This window comes from Myotis nattereri (assembly GCF_964212035.1).
Source record: "Myotis nattereri genome assembly, chromosome: 14".
NCBI lineage: Eukaryota > Metazoa > Chordata > Mammalia > Chiroptera > Vespertilionidae > Myotis > Myotis nattereri.
In genome coordinates this window covers 43,308,322-43,328,337 of record NC_138089.1, presented here as the reverse complement: position 1 = coordinate 43,328,337, position 20,016 = coordinate 43,308,322, and positions in this window count along the sequence as shown.

Below are 20,016 nucleotides of genomic sequence, written 5' to 3'. Positions count from 1 at the left end.
ACGTCCTCCTGCGCCCTCTTTCTCTCTCAGTAAAATGGGAGGCAGGAACCAGATGATCTGAAAGGGCCCAGAGATGGACAGGGAGAGGCAGGCGGGTTTCAGTGGAGCTGCCTCTCATGAATGGGGCTGGTTTCTGCCGCTGCAGCTCCTGAGGGTCAGGGTGCTTGGCAATGACCTTTAGAAAGTGAGTGGGTGGTGGGTGTGAGGGACGGGGATGCACAGGAAGGCGATGGGTTAGAGACAAACGGGGGGAGGGGGGAGAGAAAGAGAGAGAGAGAGAGAGAGAGAGAGAGAGAGAGAGAGAGAGAGAGAGAGGTGCAGGCTCAGAACCAGCAGAGGGAGAGGGACAGTTGAGCCGGGTGAGCGCAGGACCTGGAGGGCCAGCTGGTGGAGGCCTGTGGGCCGGGAGCCCCACGTCCGTAGTTTTCACTCTTTAAAAACAGATCCCCGAGGGTTTTGGTTTGGAGGAACATGGAACCGGGCCCTGAATAAAAGCCAGACACTGGTTTCAATCCCACCGATACCCTCTGATTCACATGAACAGCGAGACGCTTTCTGGCTCTCACCCCCTGCAGGGCTGTGAAGGCACAAGGAGCAGTGGAGTGGAGGAGGGGGGGTGGGGGGGTGGAGGGGAGGGGGCAGGCTGCCATGGAGGCCTCGGGAGGGTCCAGCGCATCCCAGAGCTTCTCAGGGACACCGTGGCTCCCGGTGTGCGGCACCTCCAGAGCGTCCCTCCTGGCCCGCGGGGGTTATGTCCTGAGGAAGCAGCCTGGGACGGAGCTGGGAACCTGGGTTCAATGCCCCCGCCGCCCCGCTCCCCTGAGGGATGCAGGGGGTGGAGAACATGCTCCCGCTGGGCAGGGGTTGCACAGGGAGCTCCTCAGGAGGTGCTGACCAGCACGGCCTCTCGCCCATCTCGGCCCAGAAGGAGACGCCAGTACAGGGAGAAGGTGTGAGGAATCGGCTTAGATGGAGAGGGGATGGGAGGAGGAGGAAGGGGCCAGCCTGGGACGGAGGTGGAGAGACTGGAAGTAGCTAAGGTGTTAGAGGAACCCACAAGTAATACCTCTTCTCTCACAGGGTCCCTGGGACAGGCTCTGGGGTGCAGCCCAGGAGACCAGATCCAAGGCGCCGGGATTCCAGTCTCAGCAAAGACCCACCCTTTCCGAGCAGACCCCTCCCACATTCAAGAGCCACCTTGACCCTGGCCTTGGTCCATAGGTCAGTGCTCTAGGCCGGCTGTGACAAGGTACCGCAGCCTGGGCACACGAACAAGTGCTTTTTGCTCACAGCTCTGGAGGCTGGACTCCAGATCAAGGCGCCAACAGCTTCAGCGTCTGGTGAGAACCCACTTCCTGGCTACAGACCACCGATTTCTCACTGGGTCCTCCCGCAGAGGGAAGGGCCTGAGAAGAAGAGCTCTCTGCATTTCTTTATAAGGTGGCTACTCCCTAATCCCCTCCCAAAGCCCCACCTCCTAACCACCACACTGGGGGCTAGGATGTTGGCACAGGACTGGGAGGCGGTGGGGGAGGGGGGGGCGGTTACAAGCATTCAGCCCACAGCAGTAAGGGTTCTGCCGAGTGTCCTGAATTGAATAAGATTCTCATCACAGTCACGGGACCCTGGGGAGAGGGTAGCAGAGACGTCTCCCTTGACACCTAGGTTGTATTTCTGTAGTAAGGGGGCTGGGACTCCGAGCTGAGTCCATTTAACTGAGGGAAACACATAACTGCCCTGTTACACACAGAGTTGTGGAGTTTGTGCTCGAGAGCCCACAGCCTGAACTAGAAGGAGCAGAGGTAAATATTAGAAACTTCGGTCAGCACTCTCCGGATAAGTGATGGAGCAAGAGAAGAGGCGAAGCTGCCCCTGAGTGATTCCCAAGTGAGGAAGCGCTGAGGGGAGGGGAGGGGGAGGTGCAGGGACAGCTGCCAGTCCTTGGCTCCTAGGGGCCGTGTCCTCTGCCTGGAGGTCACTCAGTCCATTCGCACCCGGCCTCCAGGTCTGGCTTTCAGTGCTGTCCTCTCTCAGCAGTTGCCCGAAGGCCTGCTAGGCGGGCTCCCCTGCTGTTCCCTCCCCAGTGCACTCCCCAGTCCTAACAAAGGCAGGACGCTCCCTGGACCGCGGCTGGGGATCAGGGATGGTGTCTGCGTGTGCATTGTGCTGCCAGAGTTCCCAGCTCGGTTCCCAGAACCCACTCTTCCCTCCGGAACAGCAGGTGCAGGTGACTTGGTCCTGAGGTGACGTTTTGAAGGGTCACCAGACGATTTTCCTTCCTGGCAACTGCTCCCTCTCCCGTCCCACCTGCCGCCCTTCCCCCTTGAACACGGGAAGGAGAAACCCACCGAAACCAGAAGCGAAGTTCGGATGGAGCACTTGACCTTCCCGTGGTGATGGGCATGTTTACCATCTTGACTGCAGTGACCGTTTCCTGGATGTACATGTAAGCCTCGGATGTTCCGTATCAAACAGTACGCGGGACATATGTGGAGTGGAGTGGAGTCGGTCATCTCTCTGTCGGGCTGCTGAGAAATAAAGCCTGGCTTTGGAGCTGGCTCTCAGGCAGGCCCTTGAATATGCAAAGCAGAGGTGAGCTTGAAAGCCTGGTGCTTAAGAAAGGAAAGAGCCTGGGAACCCAGCCTTGGTTTAAAACTGGGGTCCTCAAACTTTTTAAACAGGGGGCCAGTTCACTGTCCCTCAGACCGTTGGAGGGCCGGACTATAGTTTTAAAAAAACCCTATAAACAAATTCCTATGCACACTGCACATATCTTATTTTGAAGTAAAAAACCAAAACGGGAACAAATACAATATTTGTATTTGCATGTGGCCCGCGGGCTGTAGTTTGAGGACCCCTGGTATAAACTATCTGAGCAGCTGTGGTGGGTGCAGGACCGGACCAGAGTTATGCTCACTCTCTGGCTGGGAGCACCCGGGCTGGTCAATCGCAGATTCCCGGGCCACCTGGCGTCCCCGCCTGGGCAGGTCTGGGCAGTGCCCTGGAATTAGCCTCACGAGACCTTGGGTGCTGTGGCTGCGGGAGGGTCCGGAGCGCACGCTTTGAGAACCTCTGGCCTAGAGAACAGGAGGAGTGAGGATGAAAACACAACTTTCCCGCCTCAAAAAACAGGAGCTAACTAGAGGAAGAAGGACGATGATCTGCAGTGGACAGGAGCAGAGCTGCAAGGCAGGGGAAAGCCAGGGAGTCTGCCTCAGAGCAACGCCAAATGGGGGGCAGAAGTAGGGGGGTGGCTACCTCCACTAGGTCAACCTGGCCCTCAGGGTATAGCCCTCATAGAATCTGGAATGTGGGGCTTGGCAGTGTCTTGGGACTGGGCCTGGGTGGAGCCTCAGGCCTGGGGACATGGGCGTGGTCCTGGGAAAGCGGGGTGCAGAACTCCCCATCTTTGTGGAGGGGCCTGGTGGACCAGCCTGGGGTTGGGACAAGGAGGAGAAGGGGGCAGGGGCCTGACCACTGCAAGGACGTCAGAAGCAGGAGCTGACACAGCAGCCCGGGGCCTGCTCTCGGAGGCCAGCAGGGACACGGCAGGCAAAGTCTTGCACAGCCTCCAGCACTGAGATCACCTGAGGTGTGGCTACTGTAGAGGGCGTGACTTAAAAAAAATATTTTTATTGACGAGAGAGAGATAGATAGATAGAGAGAGAGAGAGAGAAACATTGATGTGACAGTGCAGCATCTATCAGCTGACTCCTGTAAGCCCCCTACTGGGGATCGAGTCCGAAACCTGAGCATGTGCCCTGACCTAGAATCAAGCCAGTGACCTCTTGGTTTGCGTTGGTTCATGGGACAACGCTCAACCATTGAGCCACACCACCCGGGCAAAGGACATGATTTTTAAACGAAGCAACCAGTTGCCCTGAATTGGCAGGAGTAACAACTCCATCTCAGGAGAAACGAGGTCTCAGGAGCTGAGTTAACGTGAGTAGGAGACAAAGATAGTCCCGTCTTTGGTCACTTGAGTTGCTGACTTTGGGGTTATTTGACTTTAGAGGGGGTGGACAGGAACTAAGACTGCCGTGGCTGAGGAAGCCCAGTGCATCTCCGGGAAGGGGCTGGAGGCTTGGAGGTTCAGTCGGACTTTGGGGCATCAGAAGAGGAACCAGAACAAGAAAAGCCGAGGTAAGAAAGCACAATCCCTACCCTGGGTGTGGGTGAAAGCGCCACAGGGGATGAGAGCTCTGACTCTGTCTCACCAAACCCCCAGCCGATGCCGGGTGCTCTCAGCCAGGGCTGGCCTGGTGCTGGGTAGAGTCGGGGCCTGAGGCTAAGAGGACAGTCATCTGTGGGTTCGAGTAATCATCTTTCAGCCATGCTATACAATAAAGAGGTAATATGCAAATTGACCATCACTCCAACACACAAGATGGCCGACAGGGGAGGGCAGTTGTGGGGGACCAGGCCTATAGGAGAGGGAAGTTGTGGGAGACCAGGCTTGCAGGGGAGAGCAGTTAGGGGTGACCAGGCCTGCAGGGGAGGGCAGTTGGGGGAGACCAAGCTGGCAAGGGATGGCAATTAGGGGTGACCAGGCCAGCAGGGGAGGGCAGTTGAGGGCAACCAGGCCTGCAGGGGAGGACAGTTAGGCGTCGATCAGGCAGGCAGGCAAGCGGTTGGGAGCCAGCAGTCCTGGATTGTGAGAGAGATGTCCAACTGCCCGTTTAGGCCCAATCCCGGCAGGCCTAAATGGGCAGTTGGACATCCCTTGAGGGGTCCCAGATTGGAGAGGGTGCAGGCTAGGCTGAGGGACACCCCCTACCCCTGATGCACAAATTTCATGCACCGGGCCTCTAGCTATTTATATTGTAACACACAGAAGACACAGCTTGCTCTGCCAAAATGAAGGATTTAGAAATAACTTGCAGGCTATGCAATAATTGAGTAGTAGATGTTTGGTCTTCTGGGGGAAGACAATTACATCCTATTTGCAAACCTTTATGGATGATCTATGTGGGCACCCTTTTTACACAGTGAGATGCCCCTTTACACTCACTAGCATGACTATAATCAAAATAGATGTGGAGAAATTGGTGCCTTTACACATTGCTGATGGCCATGTAAAATGGTGCAGCCACTGTGGAAAACAGCCTGGAAGTGCCTCAAAACAGTTAAACATAGTTACCCTATGACCCAGCAACTCCATTTTTACCCAAGAAACCTGAGAACATGTGTCCACACAGAAACTTGCCCATGAATGTCAGAGCGTTACTCATAATAGCCAAAGTGGAAACAACTCAACCGATGAGTGGAAAAACAAAGTGTGGTATATCCATACAAGGAAATGTTACTCAGCATAAAAAGGAATTAAGTACTGACACATGCATTCACTTCTATGAAGTGCCCACACTAGGCAAATCCATGGAGACAGAAAAGAGATTAGTGGTTGCCGGGGTCTGGGGGGAGGGTGGATGGGGAGTAACTGCTAATGGACATGGGTTATTTGGGGGGGGGGTAATACGATGTTCTGGAATTAGTGGTAACAGGTGCACAACTTCATACTAACAACCACAGATTCATACTTCAAAAAGGTGAATTTTATGGTATGTGACTTACATCTCAATTCAATAAAAACAGTCTCTTTAAAAACACATTTGCACTCAAACGCACACACCCCATACTCTTTGATGATTGTGATGGCAGCAACTTCTGTTAACAATATTCCCTCCCCCCGCCCCTGGAATGGTGTATAATAAATTCTTTTTTATAATGGAAAGGCAAGAAGTTTTGTCGTGTTTTTTTGTTTTGTTTTGTTTTTAACTTTTGGGGCAGCTGTTGAAGAAAGGGATTGCCACTCAATCGGGTCCTTATCTTGAAGAGGGGTTTACACAGCTCCTCTCATCTTTTAGATATTCAAAAAGATAATTTTTGAAACTGATGTTTAAGTGGAGAAGGTAGGATTTCAGAAGTTGCAGCTTTCAAAGCTGGAATTCATAAAGCCGTATAGAAGTCATAAAGCAGGACCACGTAGTGAAATTAAAGTGTTTTGAACAGTTATAAGGGTTTTTTTTTTTTTTTTGTGACGAAAAGAATTTCTACTGGGCTCCAACATACCTTGGTGGGCTAAAGAGAAAAAGCAGGACCATTTTACTCATGGATTTTATTTTATAGGAATGATAGTGCCTGCTAGCTCTCACTTCAGAGGGATTTTGGGCAATTAAGAAAAAACTATCTGAATGTGCTTTGTTCCCTAGAAAGAAAGGTGACATAAAAATTCAAAACACTATGATCTTCATTCAATAAAAGTTTATGAAATGATATAAAACCACCTGGTGAATTCTACTTTGTGCTCAAATTACCTACACAAACCATTTTCCACTCACTCCATCAAAGCGCTATAGGCCTGTTTCTTTTCATTTGCGAGGGCCTGAAATGAAATGGACTCACTTCGCAGTGCGGAGGTGATGAGCTGTCAGGTCTGAGGAGAAGGATTGTTGGAGCCAGGAAAGCTGATACCATTAGTTACACCACATGCGCACATCTGACGTGGCTCCCTCAGCTCACCACACCACATCTGCGGCAAGCAGCTCTCTGCTCTTTCTCATTTTATTTCTTTAATTCAAAATTTCTGCTTGAGAAGTTTATTTACAAAATTTTAAGCCAGCGAAGTATGAGCTTATTTTCACAACACGAGTTGTGTTCAGGCTCCTCTCTCTCTTCTACTTCCTCCCCCACCTCCTCTCTCTAGAACAGAACCTAATGACTGGAAACCTGGTTTCTTAAAACACGTTGGAACAGAAAGACAGGGCCACAGTCGTTCCCTCTGGCTCTGATATCCAGCCAGTTCTGGGTTCAGGGCCCTGGAATGTTCGCTGAGCAAGAACCAGCTTGGAGTGGGCTTCCCTGATGGGTTCTCCAGGGCTGGGTTGTCAGAAATAAGCCCCCGAGATGATGTTCCCTGAGGGACACAGGAGTTGCCTCTGACCGGGGGAAGGATGACCCTGTGCAGGGGTCCTTGCACTGACTCTACGCAGACCCTCTCCCCGCTCCCCCAACCCCACCTTCCCGAGGACCTCGGACTCCCCAGTTACTCTGCACCCGCTGCACCTGGAGAGGCCGGCAGCATCACTGTCCACAGTGGCTTTGCACCCACCCTGGGATGGGAGGGCGGGTCAATTTTCCTTTACTGATGCAGCTGCACCATCTCCCCATCCTCTCCACCCCCAACGCATTGGCCCTGCTTTGCCTCCCGTGAAATAAAATCACCAGATTCCGATTCTTACATGTTACAAAACGGCAGCATGTGACAAACCTACAGAAATTGCCACTTCTCCTTACTCCTCCCAACCCCCAGGCCATGGCAGGAAGTTTCGCCCTCACTTGCCTGACCTTGAAACAGGCTCTTCCTTTCTCAAACTCAAGACCACCTGGTCACTCGGGAACTCCTTACCAGGCAGGTCCCCAAAGGAAAGCCCCTCATTTGGCTGATACTTATATTGCAGGCTGTCCATCAACATCTTAAAAAACACCTCCTTTGCCCAGCAGGTGTGGCTTGATGGTTGAGTGTGGACCTATGACCCAGGAGGTCACAGTTCAATTCCTGGCCAGGGCACATGCCCGGGTTGTGGGCTCGATCCCCAGTGAGGAGTGTGCAGGAGGCAGCTGATCAATGATTCTCTCTGATCATTGATGTTTCTATCTCTCTCTCTCCCTCTCCCTTCCTCTCTGAAATCAACAAAAATATATTTAAATCAAACAACAACAATAAACCACCACCTTTGGGGGCTGTCCCTGGGCTTAGGGACAACAGGGAGTTGCCAGCTTCAAAGAAACTTTATCTAAAAGCCGGTTCCCATTAGAGCCCGGAGGAGCAGCGAGGTGGCTGGCCTAGGGCTGCGGGCCAGTGGATTCCTCAGGCCTCTTCCCCCCCCCCCGCCGGGGCTCCTTCGCTGGGATGCGGGTCTGGTTTTATTTGGGCCTCGTCAAGTTCTGGCTAGGGTTTGCACTAGCATTGCCAGCTCACTTGTTATGCCCATAAAATAATAATGCTAGTAAAATAACAGTGAATAATCATAACCATGGAGCTCATTTACTCAGCACTGAGCCTGTGCCCAGTGGTCTGGCTAAATAGTTAACCTATATTTTCTCATTGAATCCTCATAAACTCATGGAGGTTAAATAACCTCCCTAAATTCATGCCAGCTAGGAAGCTTTGCCTGAATCCAGAGCCCATGGAGGACTCTCTCTTCCGTATGGTTTGGGACCTGGGGGTAAGGGGTGGGAGTCGGGGCGGGGGAGGCTGCATTTTGAATCCCCAGAGGCCTGAGTTCATAAAGGCCATAACCCCCAGCCTCTGGAGGCCGTGGGGTCCTGGAAGGGCTGAGGTCTGTGCACAGAAAGGCGGCAAAGCCATGAGTGCACCGCTTCAGGTCAGAGGTTAAAGGGAATGTCACCCCCTCTCAAATATCAGCAAGAAAATCATGCAATTTGTGTATGGATACAAGAGGAAAGCGAGCCTGCCTTTCCCACTTAAAACTACTTTGGGAACTTGAACCCCCTTCTCGCCAGGACTTTGTGCCCAGCAGACACTTTTGATGTCTCTGTAGGGTAGACGTTTCCCAAACCTATTTCCTTCCACCATCAGCCTCGAGTTCTTGGGTGGGCCGGACATTCTCAGGCCCATGTAAAATGTAGGTGGAAAAACAAATTCTCCCTTAATTTCTTTTTCTCTATCTTTTTGGTATTTCACACACCCCTTAGAGCCTGAATGGTTCGGGTATTTGTGAACGGGCCCATAGCAAGTTATTTTTCCAGGGCTAAATATTTCCCAAGAAAATCTGCAAATGAATATTAGCAGAGTCCCTACATTCCCCCCCACCCCCACCCCACCCCACCAAATAGGTAACGAATGAATCCTAAATATATAAATAGTAGAAACCAAAACAGGACAAACCTCCCCCCTCCCCCTCACCCCCCCACCCCAGGCCCCCATTGGAGTTTTACACAGAACCCAGACTTAAGATTTTCACTTGGGAGATTTCAACAACCCACCCGGACTTCTGGGCTCCGTGCTCCCGCTGCCCTGTGTCCAGTTTGTTAGTCAAGGAGCAAATTAGGCCCCTTTCCTCTCCTCTCCCCTCCTTCCTGCCTTGCCCCCAAGTCTCTCCATGCCACAAATACTCTGTAGTTGTACTGACTCCCCCCCCCCCCCCCCCCCCCGCCCCAGGCCTTGTAAGCCTCTATCTCTGTCTTACTCCTTTGACTACGTCTGTTTTACTCGGGTGGCGCCAGCAGGTACAGGTGATATGTGGACAATTCATACCAGACTGCTGTGTGGATGCCCGGCCCCAAGCCCATCCCTGTCCAGCTGCTCTAGTTGCACGATGGCTAGCTGCCCAGCTCCAAACCTCTCCCTGCACTTGGGGGGCTCACAGAACTCACCCAACTGTAGCGGCACAGAGCTCTCCTAAGCTGCTTTTAATTTTTAGCAACACCCCATCCTCCAGTCCTCCAACCCATGCCCCTCCTGCCTGCCCCCCCCCCCCGCCCCCAATTCTGGCCTTGCCTGGCTCTGTTCTGTACGGCCCATGCCCAGCTTGTCACGTCTTGGTTTCTTCCCTCTCTCACCTTTCCCTCCCACTTCTGGGCTAGTTACGGGGCCCCCTGTTCATGCAAACACAAGGTGTAGTTCAAATGTGTTTCATATGACAGCCTTCGACAAGGCGCTGTGGTGTTGACTAAATTGTTGAGGGGCTTTTCCCTGCCTGGATGTCAAAGTACCACTGCTCTTAACATCTTTACTTAGTGTGATTTGCATAAAGGTTATTGCACTGGAAAAAATAAGCCATTGTCCAACATGCGGTGTAAGAGCCATTATGCTGAAAAGTTCATTCAACAGTCATTACGTGAGGACCATCTCTGATTACCTTAGTCTTTCTCTTGGCTTTTCTTCTGCAGCCGATACTGATTTCCTCTCGGGCAAGTGGACGCTTCGCATGGACTGAATGAAGGTCTCAGAAAGCCACCAGAGAACAGCCTACAGACACTGTTAAAAAATATGGCCAACATGTTATGTACCTGCTTCTCAGGGGGTCAGAGTTAAATGTGCATTGAATTACTGATACATGCAATAACATGGATGAATCCCCAAACATGCCAAGTGAAAGAAGCCAGATACCATGGAACGCATACCGCCTTCACATGGAATCTAGGACAGGCAAACCAATCACGGAGATAGAAATCAGAATGTGTCCCCCGGGGGCTGGGGAAGGGAAGTGACAGGAAAGAAGAGTAAAGGAATTTTCTGGGAGAATGAAATGTTCTGTCTTGTTTTGGGTGGTGGTGACACAGATGTATGCAATTGCCAAAATGCATCAAACTCTATGCATTGTGCATTTTCTTGTATGTTTAAAAGGTTTGGAATAAACAAAAAAAGAATTTAAAAGTCCCTCACATTACATTGCTATTAATGTCTTTTTAAAAATATATATTTTTATTGATTTCAGAGAGGAAGGGAGAGGGAAAGACAGAAACATCCATAAGAGAGAATCATTGATCTGCTGCCTCTTACACTCCACACCCCCCCCACCCCCACCCCCCCCACACACACACCCCACTGGGGATCAAGCCCGCAACCCGAGCATGTGCCGGACTGGCTGGGCTAAATAATGTCTTAAGTAAACTTTATGGGCTTTGGGATTAGAAGGCCCTGGTTTGATTCCAGTTGTATGACTTCGTGAACCTAGAAGCCAGTGAGGAGAACTACTCAGCTCATAGGGTTTGTGAACATGAAATGGCTACTGCCCACAGTGATGATGGGAAAGCACCGTGCCCCTCTTCTTCCCTGAGCAATTTGAAGGGCGCTCATCCACGCTGTGTGGTCACCATTCCGTTCCCCCGACCACCTCCAGCCTGTGCCCTCGTGCTCAGACGCTCCCTGCCTCCGGCCCCTCTGTTCTGTGGGTCCCGCCTCTCTCCGCGCTGCCGAGTTGCCTGAAGGTCCTTGGTGGCTTCCCAGCGGGCTCTGCTGCCTGCAGGTGTTGTTGCCTACAGTCTAACCGCCTCCAAATCTGCTGTGAATAGAACTCTCCCGCTGGCACCCAGGCTTCTGTCCAATCTGGTTACTTCCCCATCATGCTCACCTGAGATTCTTGGGGTTCCAGCTCAAGCCTGGCGACACCCAGCCTTACAGCTTTGTTCACAGTAGACTCTAGATATGAAACAGGCTCTTTTTCCATTCCTTCCAAGTCTCAAGGCCTAGGCAGCCCCCTTGACCCTCCAGCCTGCAGTGACTCCTCCCTTGTGTGAACCCCGTATCAGATGGCATAAGGAAGTTAATGGTAAACAGAATACATAAAATGCATAATACATAACTGTGAAAATGCCGGTGTACTGTCCCAAATCATTTTCCTCTCCCCTCTGGCTGGAACGCCCTCTGGAGACAGACACCTACTCTGGCTGGGGGCTGGGAGGCATTGCTAGGAAGAACACAGGAAGCCCAGGAGGCGCTCTGGCAGGAGGGTTAGGCTCTCTGATAGGCCGGATGCAGGGCTGGGCTGTAGGGCCTTAGAGGCGGGGGTGTGGGAGGTCGGTTTACGCTGTGCCCACGCGGTACCCGAGACCAGAGGATCTGAGCGACCTTACAAATCACATTCTACAGAAGAGAAGAATGAGGTGCAGGCGGTAAAGGCAAGTCAGAACCAGGGCCAAGGCTGGCAGCGGAGCCCCTGACTTCCTCCCAGTCCCACTTCAGTCTAGTGAACCCCTCACACCGGAGTCCCTAGCGCCCAGGGCCAGAGGTTTGCACTCAACTGGCCTCCTTCCTGTGGGTGCTGAGGACGCACCAGGCATCTTTAGACTCTTGGCCATCATGCATCTCTATGAGCTCATTTTGGTTGATTGTTATCAACAGATAAAGGTATGTTTTGGGTGAAGATAGTTCTCTTAATTGCCCTCAAACTGTTTACTGAAGAGAATTCAGTGTTGATTTGTGGGTAGCTTTTTATTTTTTGAAAATAGAGTAGTTGCATGTGGTTAAAATTCACACAATGCTAAGGTATGAGAGAAAAAGTTGTCTTCCTAGTTCTAACTTACATTACCCCTAGCCCCTCCCTACAGGCAACCTCCATGATTGCTTCCTGCGTGTCCTTCCAGAGACGTGAAGAGGGAGTGGCAGCTTAAACCTAAGCACCGATGAAATATCTGAGACATTCACCAGAACGAATAACTGTGGGAAAAGCCCCTCAATCTCCACTGACCCAGTGTTTCTCCCCTGCCCCTTATTCAATTCACATTCTCTTTCTTTTCTCTTCTTCTTTTAATTAAATTTCAACCCTTTAATATTTCTGGTTTAGAAGGTAGCATAGGAACAAGGCCGGCAGCCTCAGCCACTACCCCTGGCTCTAAGGAGACTTTGGCTGGCTCAGGTGATGGGTACATTTTGGCGGGATGATAATCTGGGAAGGGAAGAAGGTGGAGAATAACATTTATTCAGCACCACTATCCGACAGGCACTTTGAAATATAACCCATAAGGCGATGCTGTTATTTCCAGTTTGTAGATGGGCAGAAGGGGTGAGGGAGGTTCTGTCACCTGCCTAGGCCCCTCTCGGCTGCTTCTTATGGCCTGGGGAACTATGGCAGGTCAGTCCCACGACGACTTCTGTTTGGGCAACAAATGGTATCAGGCCGATTTGGTTCCTTCTAAGATGAGCTTTGCCTATGTCTCTGTGGCTCTCCTGCAACTGTATGTGGTCGAGGAATGCAATGAATGCATATTGAGTGTTGAGTTCAAGTTGAAGAAATGCAGTTTGCTGTGCCCGTGGGGCTTCCAGGCAACCACCTGTGGTGGGAAGTTGGACATTCAGAGCTGCCATTTGTGAGAAGCTGGGTGAGTGATTTAGAAGTGATCAGAAACCGTAAGATGAGATCAAAGAGAGAGAGGTGAGAAGGACAGGAAGTCAGGGATGAGATGCATTCAGGGGGTGTGAAAGGCTGCTCTGGGGACCTGTGGGATTTAAACCTGAGCCCAGGGAGAAAAGTTCAGGGAAGAGGATTACAGCATGAGTGCTGGGGAGGCCTGAGGACAAGCTTCTAGAACATGCTATTGGCTTGGTGATTAGTGATATTTGAGTGGTGGATTCAGTAAAGTGGCAAAAAGGAAGCCAGACTGTGTGTGTGTGTGTGTGTGGGGGGGGGGGGCGGGGGGGGGGAAGGAGAAGAGGGAAGGAGAGGCATATACAGTATATATATATAGAGAGAGAAAGGGGCAGAGTCCCTTTAAGGTGTACGTGTACACCTCTTGTCTTGTTTTGGGCTACTATAATTTTATGAGGTTAGATTTACAAGGCCTTTATTCTGAAGCCTGGCATTTCTCCCAAGAGTACAAATTCGGCCTAATGAGGGCAATTCAAGTGAATCCACAGGAAAGAAAAAGGAAAGTGATATTTTAATTTTATCCAGCCTGAAACACAACCGTAGGCAAGGAATGTGCCTGCAATTCTGAGCCATGAATGTATCAATGCGTTACTTTATGGAATAGAGACATTCTGCCCAAATTGGCTGTGAAGTGAACAAACCTTATTTTTCTACTGAATTCAGCTATAAAATGACTAGGAATCTTCCTGTGTGGATTGGGCGGGGCAGGTGCGGGGGAGGGGGGGTGCGGTGGGGAGAATGAAAGAAAAGGGCAGAAATCCACTGTCAGGGAAGAGAAGAAAAGGCCAGGAGGGTTTAGACTTCTGATTTGCAAAGCTGGCTTGTGACTGACTTGCGCTGCTTCCTTCCACACTGTAAGGGTCATCTCATCTCCTCCTGCTTTGCTCTCCTTGTTCTCCTTTTGAGGGGCTATTACACCCAGTGGAGCTGCCTGCACTATTTTGCTTTACCTGCGGTCCATTTAACACAGGTTCAAGGGCTCGGGTTGTACAAACCCAGTAATTTCCCATTTCATCAGTTGGTACATTTGCGATTACCTGCATCAAGTTCCTCGGACTGTGAGGTGGTACCATACTGTGGGTCTGGGACTCAGCGAGCTCTGCCACTTAGCAGTTACATGTGTTGAGGCCTATTACAATCTCTGGGTCTCATGTCCACATCTGTATGAGGATAATACCCATCTTAGGGGATTATAGAAAGAGTTAAATGAGATTACATACACACACACACACACACAGTTATATAGTGTTTTCCATGACCAGTGCCTATTTAATATTTAGAAGGGGTAGTCATTGTGGTGATAATAATGACGATAACCCAGGGTCTTGTCTCAGTAGATTACCCTTCTCATTCACTGAACATAAAATGAAAATGAGTAAACAAAGGAAAATAAGCCCTAAATGTTCTGCTACAGGAAAATCTACCTTTGTTGCCCACAGGCAATTTTCACAGCTTCCTAGAGTCTCAAACCTTTTACACGTGTACTTCTAAAAGGATTTTATCCCCAGTTGGAAGGCCAAGATTAAAAAAAAAGTCTACAGATAAGAAATGCTACCACATCTTGAGAGCCCCCACCTTGAGCAAGTCATTTGGCCGCCCCTGAGTACACTGCCTGGGGATTTGTTAAGTAAACAAAACGTGGCCAGAACGGTGGAATGCGTGCGCCGGCCCGAGCGCACCTGTTTGCTCAGATGATCGTCACCCGAGTCCATCTCTCACAGGGCGTGGCAGGAAGGTGCAGGAGGAAGGGTTCGAAATCCCAAGGGTCTGAATCCTGACAAGGTCACTTCTTTGCTGGGCAACTGTGGGCAAGTTACTTAACCTTTCTGTGTCTGTTTCCTCACCGGTAAGGGCAGGGTAAGGGGGATGGGGTGACTATGCCTCGTCTACAAGGTCTATCCCAGGGACTGGGTAGCTCTGTAAGGAACCTGGCACGGAGCCAGAACATTGGTGATTCTTCCCTTCCTCTTCTCAGGGCTCCTGTAACACAGTCCATATAAAAATGTCAGCTTACCAAAATATTTCACAGAAACTAAACGCTCAGCCCGGCTTATGTCAGGCTGGCTTAACACTGTTAAATTTCTTTTATATTGGAAAAATACAATATAGAAAAGTACAGATGATGATATAACATCCCATATCTTTAACTACCCAATATGTGTTAACATTTGTCATAGTTATTGGCTTTGCATCTCTGTAAAAGAAATAAATAAAATGCTAGCGGTAAACGGAAATCTTGTGTGAGCCCCCCGTTTCCCCCCCGCCCCACTGCCCCCCCCCCCCCCCACACACACAGGCAGCCTTCGCCATGAGCTCATTTGTGCATAGCTGTGTTAGGCTCTGGTCAGTGGCAAGTGTCAGAAACCCCAACGTGGCAGTGGCTTAATGAAGATAAAAATAGGCTTCCCTTCACATGAAAGTTGAGTGGGACGTCCAGGTACCTCGGTGCTCGATGGTGTCAGGGACCTGGGCCCCTCCTATCTGTAGCTACAGCGCCCCCCAGGCCAAGGCAGCCGCTTCAGTTCCTGAATGTCAGCAGCAGGAGGAGGTTTTGATGAGATCATCAAAACCACTTTCCTTGAAGAGGTTTCCCTCGTGTGAGTTCTGCTTTGTTCTTGCTGCTGCTTATGGTCCAACAGTAATTCCAGCTGCTCCATCTTCCCTTAATTCCCCAGAATATTTCATCCATCAGTTTTTTTTTAAAATATATTTTTATTGATTTTTCACAGAGAGGAAGGGAGAGGGATAGAGAGTCAGAAACATCAATGAGAGAGAAACATCGATCAGCCGCCTCCTGCACATCCCCCACCGGGGATGTGCTCGCAACCCAGGTACATGCCCTTGACCGGAATCGAACCTGGGACCTTTCAGTCCACAAGCCGACGCTCTATCCACTGAGCCAAACCGGTTTCGGCCATCCATCAGTTTTTAAATAAAGGTGGTAACATGTCACCTCTGGCCATCTGGGGCAGGACAGGTGTTAAGCCATCCCCAAGCCTTAGTTCTGGCCATCTTTCTCCTCGTTTCACACTCACACACTCTCCCTGTAATCACATTCTTCTCCATGTTCTAAAGATTCCCAACTTCATGGCTACAACTAAATAGCTGCAATCCTGGATACTGAGCTTTCCTGAATGTGAGTCTCATATATCCAGGGGCTAGATATTTCTGCTTGGATGTCCCCAAGGCACTTCAATCTCAACAGGTTCAGACTAACCTTTTCCTGTGTTGCTATGGCTCCATCTTCTCTTGGGAGTGGCCCTTGTCCACCTGGTCACAGCTGGCTCAGAGGTACCATGCCTACATTCCAGACCATGGAACTACGTATAAAGAGGGAACGGAGGGGAGCAGCTTCCTTTTATGGAATAAGGTCTGGAATTTGCTTCCATCATTTCTGTTCACTTTCTTTGCTAGAATTTAGCTCCATGGCTCTGCCTAGCTGAAAGGAATGGTATTAGTTATTGCTGTGTAACAAAGCACTGCAAACCTTAGTGGCTCCCATCAATCCCCTTGTCATTGCTCACCAATGTTAAGGGTCAGGCCTATCTGGATTTGGTGGAGTTGATGCATGCATCTCCATCAGCTGTGCATCTGCTGATCATGGCTGGGCCATCTCAGGGACACTGGGTGGCTGGCTTGTCTAGGATAGTCTCGGTTCTTCTCCACAAAGTTGCTCATCTCAGCGCAGGCTAGTTTAGGGTTTATTCTCAAGGCATGGAAGGGTTCCGAGAGAGCTGGGAAGTGCACGAGGCCTCCAGAGGCTCAGCTTGAAACTGGCACACGATCACTTCCACCACAGTCTACTGGCCAAAGCAAGTCATAAGGCCAGCCCTATCTCAAGGGGTGGGGAGAAAAGGACTCCACCTTTTCATGGAAGAAGCTGCAAAGGATGTGGTACTGGAAGGATTGAGAATTGGGACCATTATTTTGTAATCAACCTACCACAGAGAGACTGGGGAATTTAGTTTCCAGCTAAGTGGCGACATGCCCAGCTAAAACTCCAATAGTTCTATTTATAGAAGGAAGAAAGGGAGAAGGGATATTGGGGATAATTTATAGACTCTACCTCAGAAGGAATTATAGTTCCCTATTCATCTTCCCCAACTGGAGGTAACACTCTCAATCTCTTGCTATAAATATAAATAAGAATACCATTCTGACAAAAGTTCTCTTCTTAACTAGTGCACATTTTTGATTTCCTTCGACTCTGCACACGCAGCAACTTACTCTTTGATCTCTTAATTCATAAAACAAATTGCTTACAAACATTTTGGGAGTTTAATATGTATAGTCTTTGTATTATTTTGCAATTCCCAGGAAAGTAGCATTATTATGCAGACCTATTTTTAATATATACTCATTTTATAGAAATTTTATTTTTATGTTAAAAACCATTTCTTACATAAACCCATTTTTTTCTTATTCAACTATTGTAAAAACTACCCCCCCCCCAAAAAAAATCCCCCAAAATATGATTTCCATTCTTCCAAAATCGAACAGCCCAAATCTGGAATGACAAGGACATCCTGGTATTTTATTACACACCACTAAGAACACATGAGAAAGTGGGGATGCTTTAATATGGGCAGATGTTTTACATTTAAATAAAAATGCACAGTCACGCTTGAATTTAAAAATGATTTCTTCATTATTGCTTAAAGTGAATGGGGTCTCTTGGGGATTAACAACAGCTTCTGGAATTTCTCATCATAGGTTTTGAATAAGTGTCCACAAACTGCTTTGATTTTTAAATCATAGACCTTGGAAGTCGTCTGATGGTGAATATTAAGCCAACTAACAGTTGGTCTAAAGCAGGGGTGGGGAATGTCCAGCCTGCTTTATCATATCATTTGGTCTGGCCCTGCCAAGGCATTAGGGTGAGTTAATTGTTTAAACAAATATAGCAGGCTCATTAAAAAAAAGTTTTATTGATTTCAGAGAGGAATGGAGAAGGGAGAGAGAGAGAGAAACATCAGTGATGAGAAGGAATCATTGACTGGCTGCCTCTTGCATGCCCCCTACTGGGGATTGAGCCCATAACCTGGGCATGTGTCCTCAACCTGAACTGAACCCGGGATCCTTCAATCTGCAGGCTGAGCTCTAACCACTGAGCAAAACCAGCTGGGGCAGGCTCATTTTTAAGTTGATAATGTTGTATGGCCCTTGAATGATGTTATAAATATTAAAAGGGCCCTTGGCAGAAAAAAGGTCCCTGACCCCTGGTCTTAAGGATGGAGAGTAAGCCTGCCAAAGCCCCTGGTGGTGGCCACCTTCATTAGTTTGTTGGGAGCTCCATGCTGGAAACTGATAGGCAACGAAGAACGCTAGCGCCTTACTTCCAGGCGGCCTCAGCAGAGGCAGGCCCTACCAGGTGAGTATGACCTCTCTACCCCTCTGTACTGTGTTCTTGCGCCACAGACAGAGTAGAAGAATCTTGCTGGCGTTTCTCGATGTGCTCAGTGGCACCAGTAGTAAAGCATCTGTGACTTTTCTGTTGCATAGCTGGACAGAACTTCTCAGGAGGTCTAAATTTCCTAGAAATCAGTCTGTGATTGTCATCCTGAACTCTGACCTCCCATCTAATTTTTTTTTTTTTTAAAGATGGATGAGAGGGCAATACTGCATGGGAGGAGGGGATGATGACATGAGAGTGGCATTTGGGGTCACATCAACTCCAAAAGATGCCAAGGTCACTGGGTAAGGTTTTGTTATAACCAGAACACTGGGGGTTCCAGCAGCTGGGGTTGGCCCCCAACTCTGACTATGTGGATATATCTACAGGTGAAAGAGAAAGGTGGTTGCATCATCTCCTCCAGTTTTCTCTGTGGGTCCCACACATAAGAGATATTTAAAATTCAGGAATTTCCCATTTAAATTATCCTGTCCAAAAGCATACTGTGCTTGAGGCTACTCATTCACAGAAAGGCATACATACCATAAATCATGTTTGAAGATGTAAAAAAGGATGCAGTGATTAAATAGCTCACATGCCTGCAGGACCAGAAAAGGGGTTGAGGCTGGCTGGCTGTGAAAGCCACGGAGAGTGATGGAATTCTTCCAGCTGTAGACACATCTCTTCTAAAAGGACAACCGTACAGCAAGTGAGACACTGTTTAGGTAAAACATTTCTATGGGCCAAACTGGGCCAGTGCGATGCCTGAGACCTTCCATGGAAATTTAGTTTTAGTAAGAAAGCTCACATGCCCTATAGCCCTGGTTTGTCCCAGTCTGAGGGGCTTCTGGGACATGGGACTTGCCATTTTAACACGGGGAAAGTCCCAGCAAACAGGGACAAGTTGGTCACCCTAACCCACGCTACCAGTGTACATGGTGGGATGAGTGCGAAAGGTGCCTGATGGAGAAGGAATGCTTCAGGCTCGGGGAACCAGTCCGCTGCCCAGGGGGAGCGTGGACGTGAGGAAATGCCTGGCGACTCTGGAGGTCTTCAGAGGCCAAGCTGCCTTGAGCCCCTTTGCAGGCATCAACTCCAAGAGATTCCAGGTCTGATGTGGCTTAAAGTGCAGACTCTGAGACCGAACTAGGCCGGGGTATTTTCACAGTGTCACCTTGTAGTTGGAAGAAAGGTGTATACGATCTTGCAGCTGATGGCAAGGGCTCTGGGGTCCTGTGCGTGGCTGGGAATCTCACTTTGGTAGTTGTTAGCTGTGCATGACTGAGGGCCACTGTCTTCACAAGCTACTGTAACAAAATACCACAGACAGGTGGCTTACAAACAACAGCAATTTATTTCTCACAGTTCTGGAGGCTCAAGTCCAAGATCCATGCGGCATGGTTGTGTTCTGGTAAAGGCCTTCTTCCTGGTTGCAGACTGCCAACTTCTCACCGCATCCTCATGTGGTGGAAGGGGTAGGGAGCCCTCTGGGATCCCTTTCCTAAGAGCACCGATCCCAATCGTAAGGGCTCTGCCCTCATGGACTAATCACATCCCCAAAGCCCCACCTCCTAACACCATCACCTTGGAGATTAGGATTTCAACATGAATTTTTGGGGAATATACAAATGTTTCGATTATGGCAGCCACCTATAGCTAAAGGGCTAGGCTACGGTTTTATTAAGTAACTTATGGCCAGGCATACAGTACATTTTGAATAAGTACTTCCTTTCT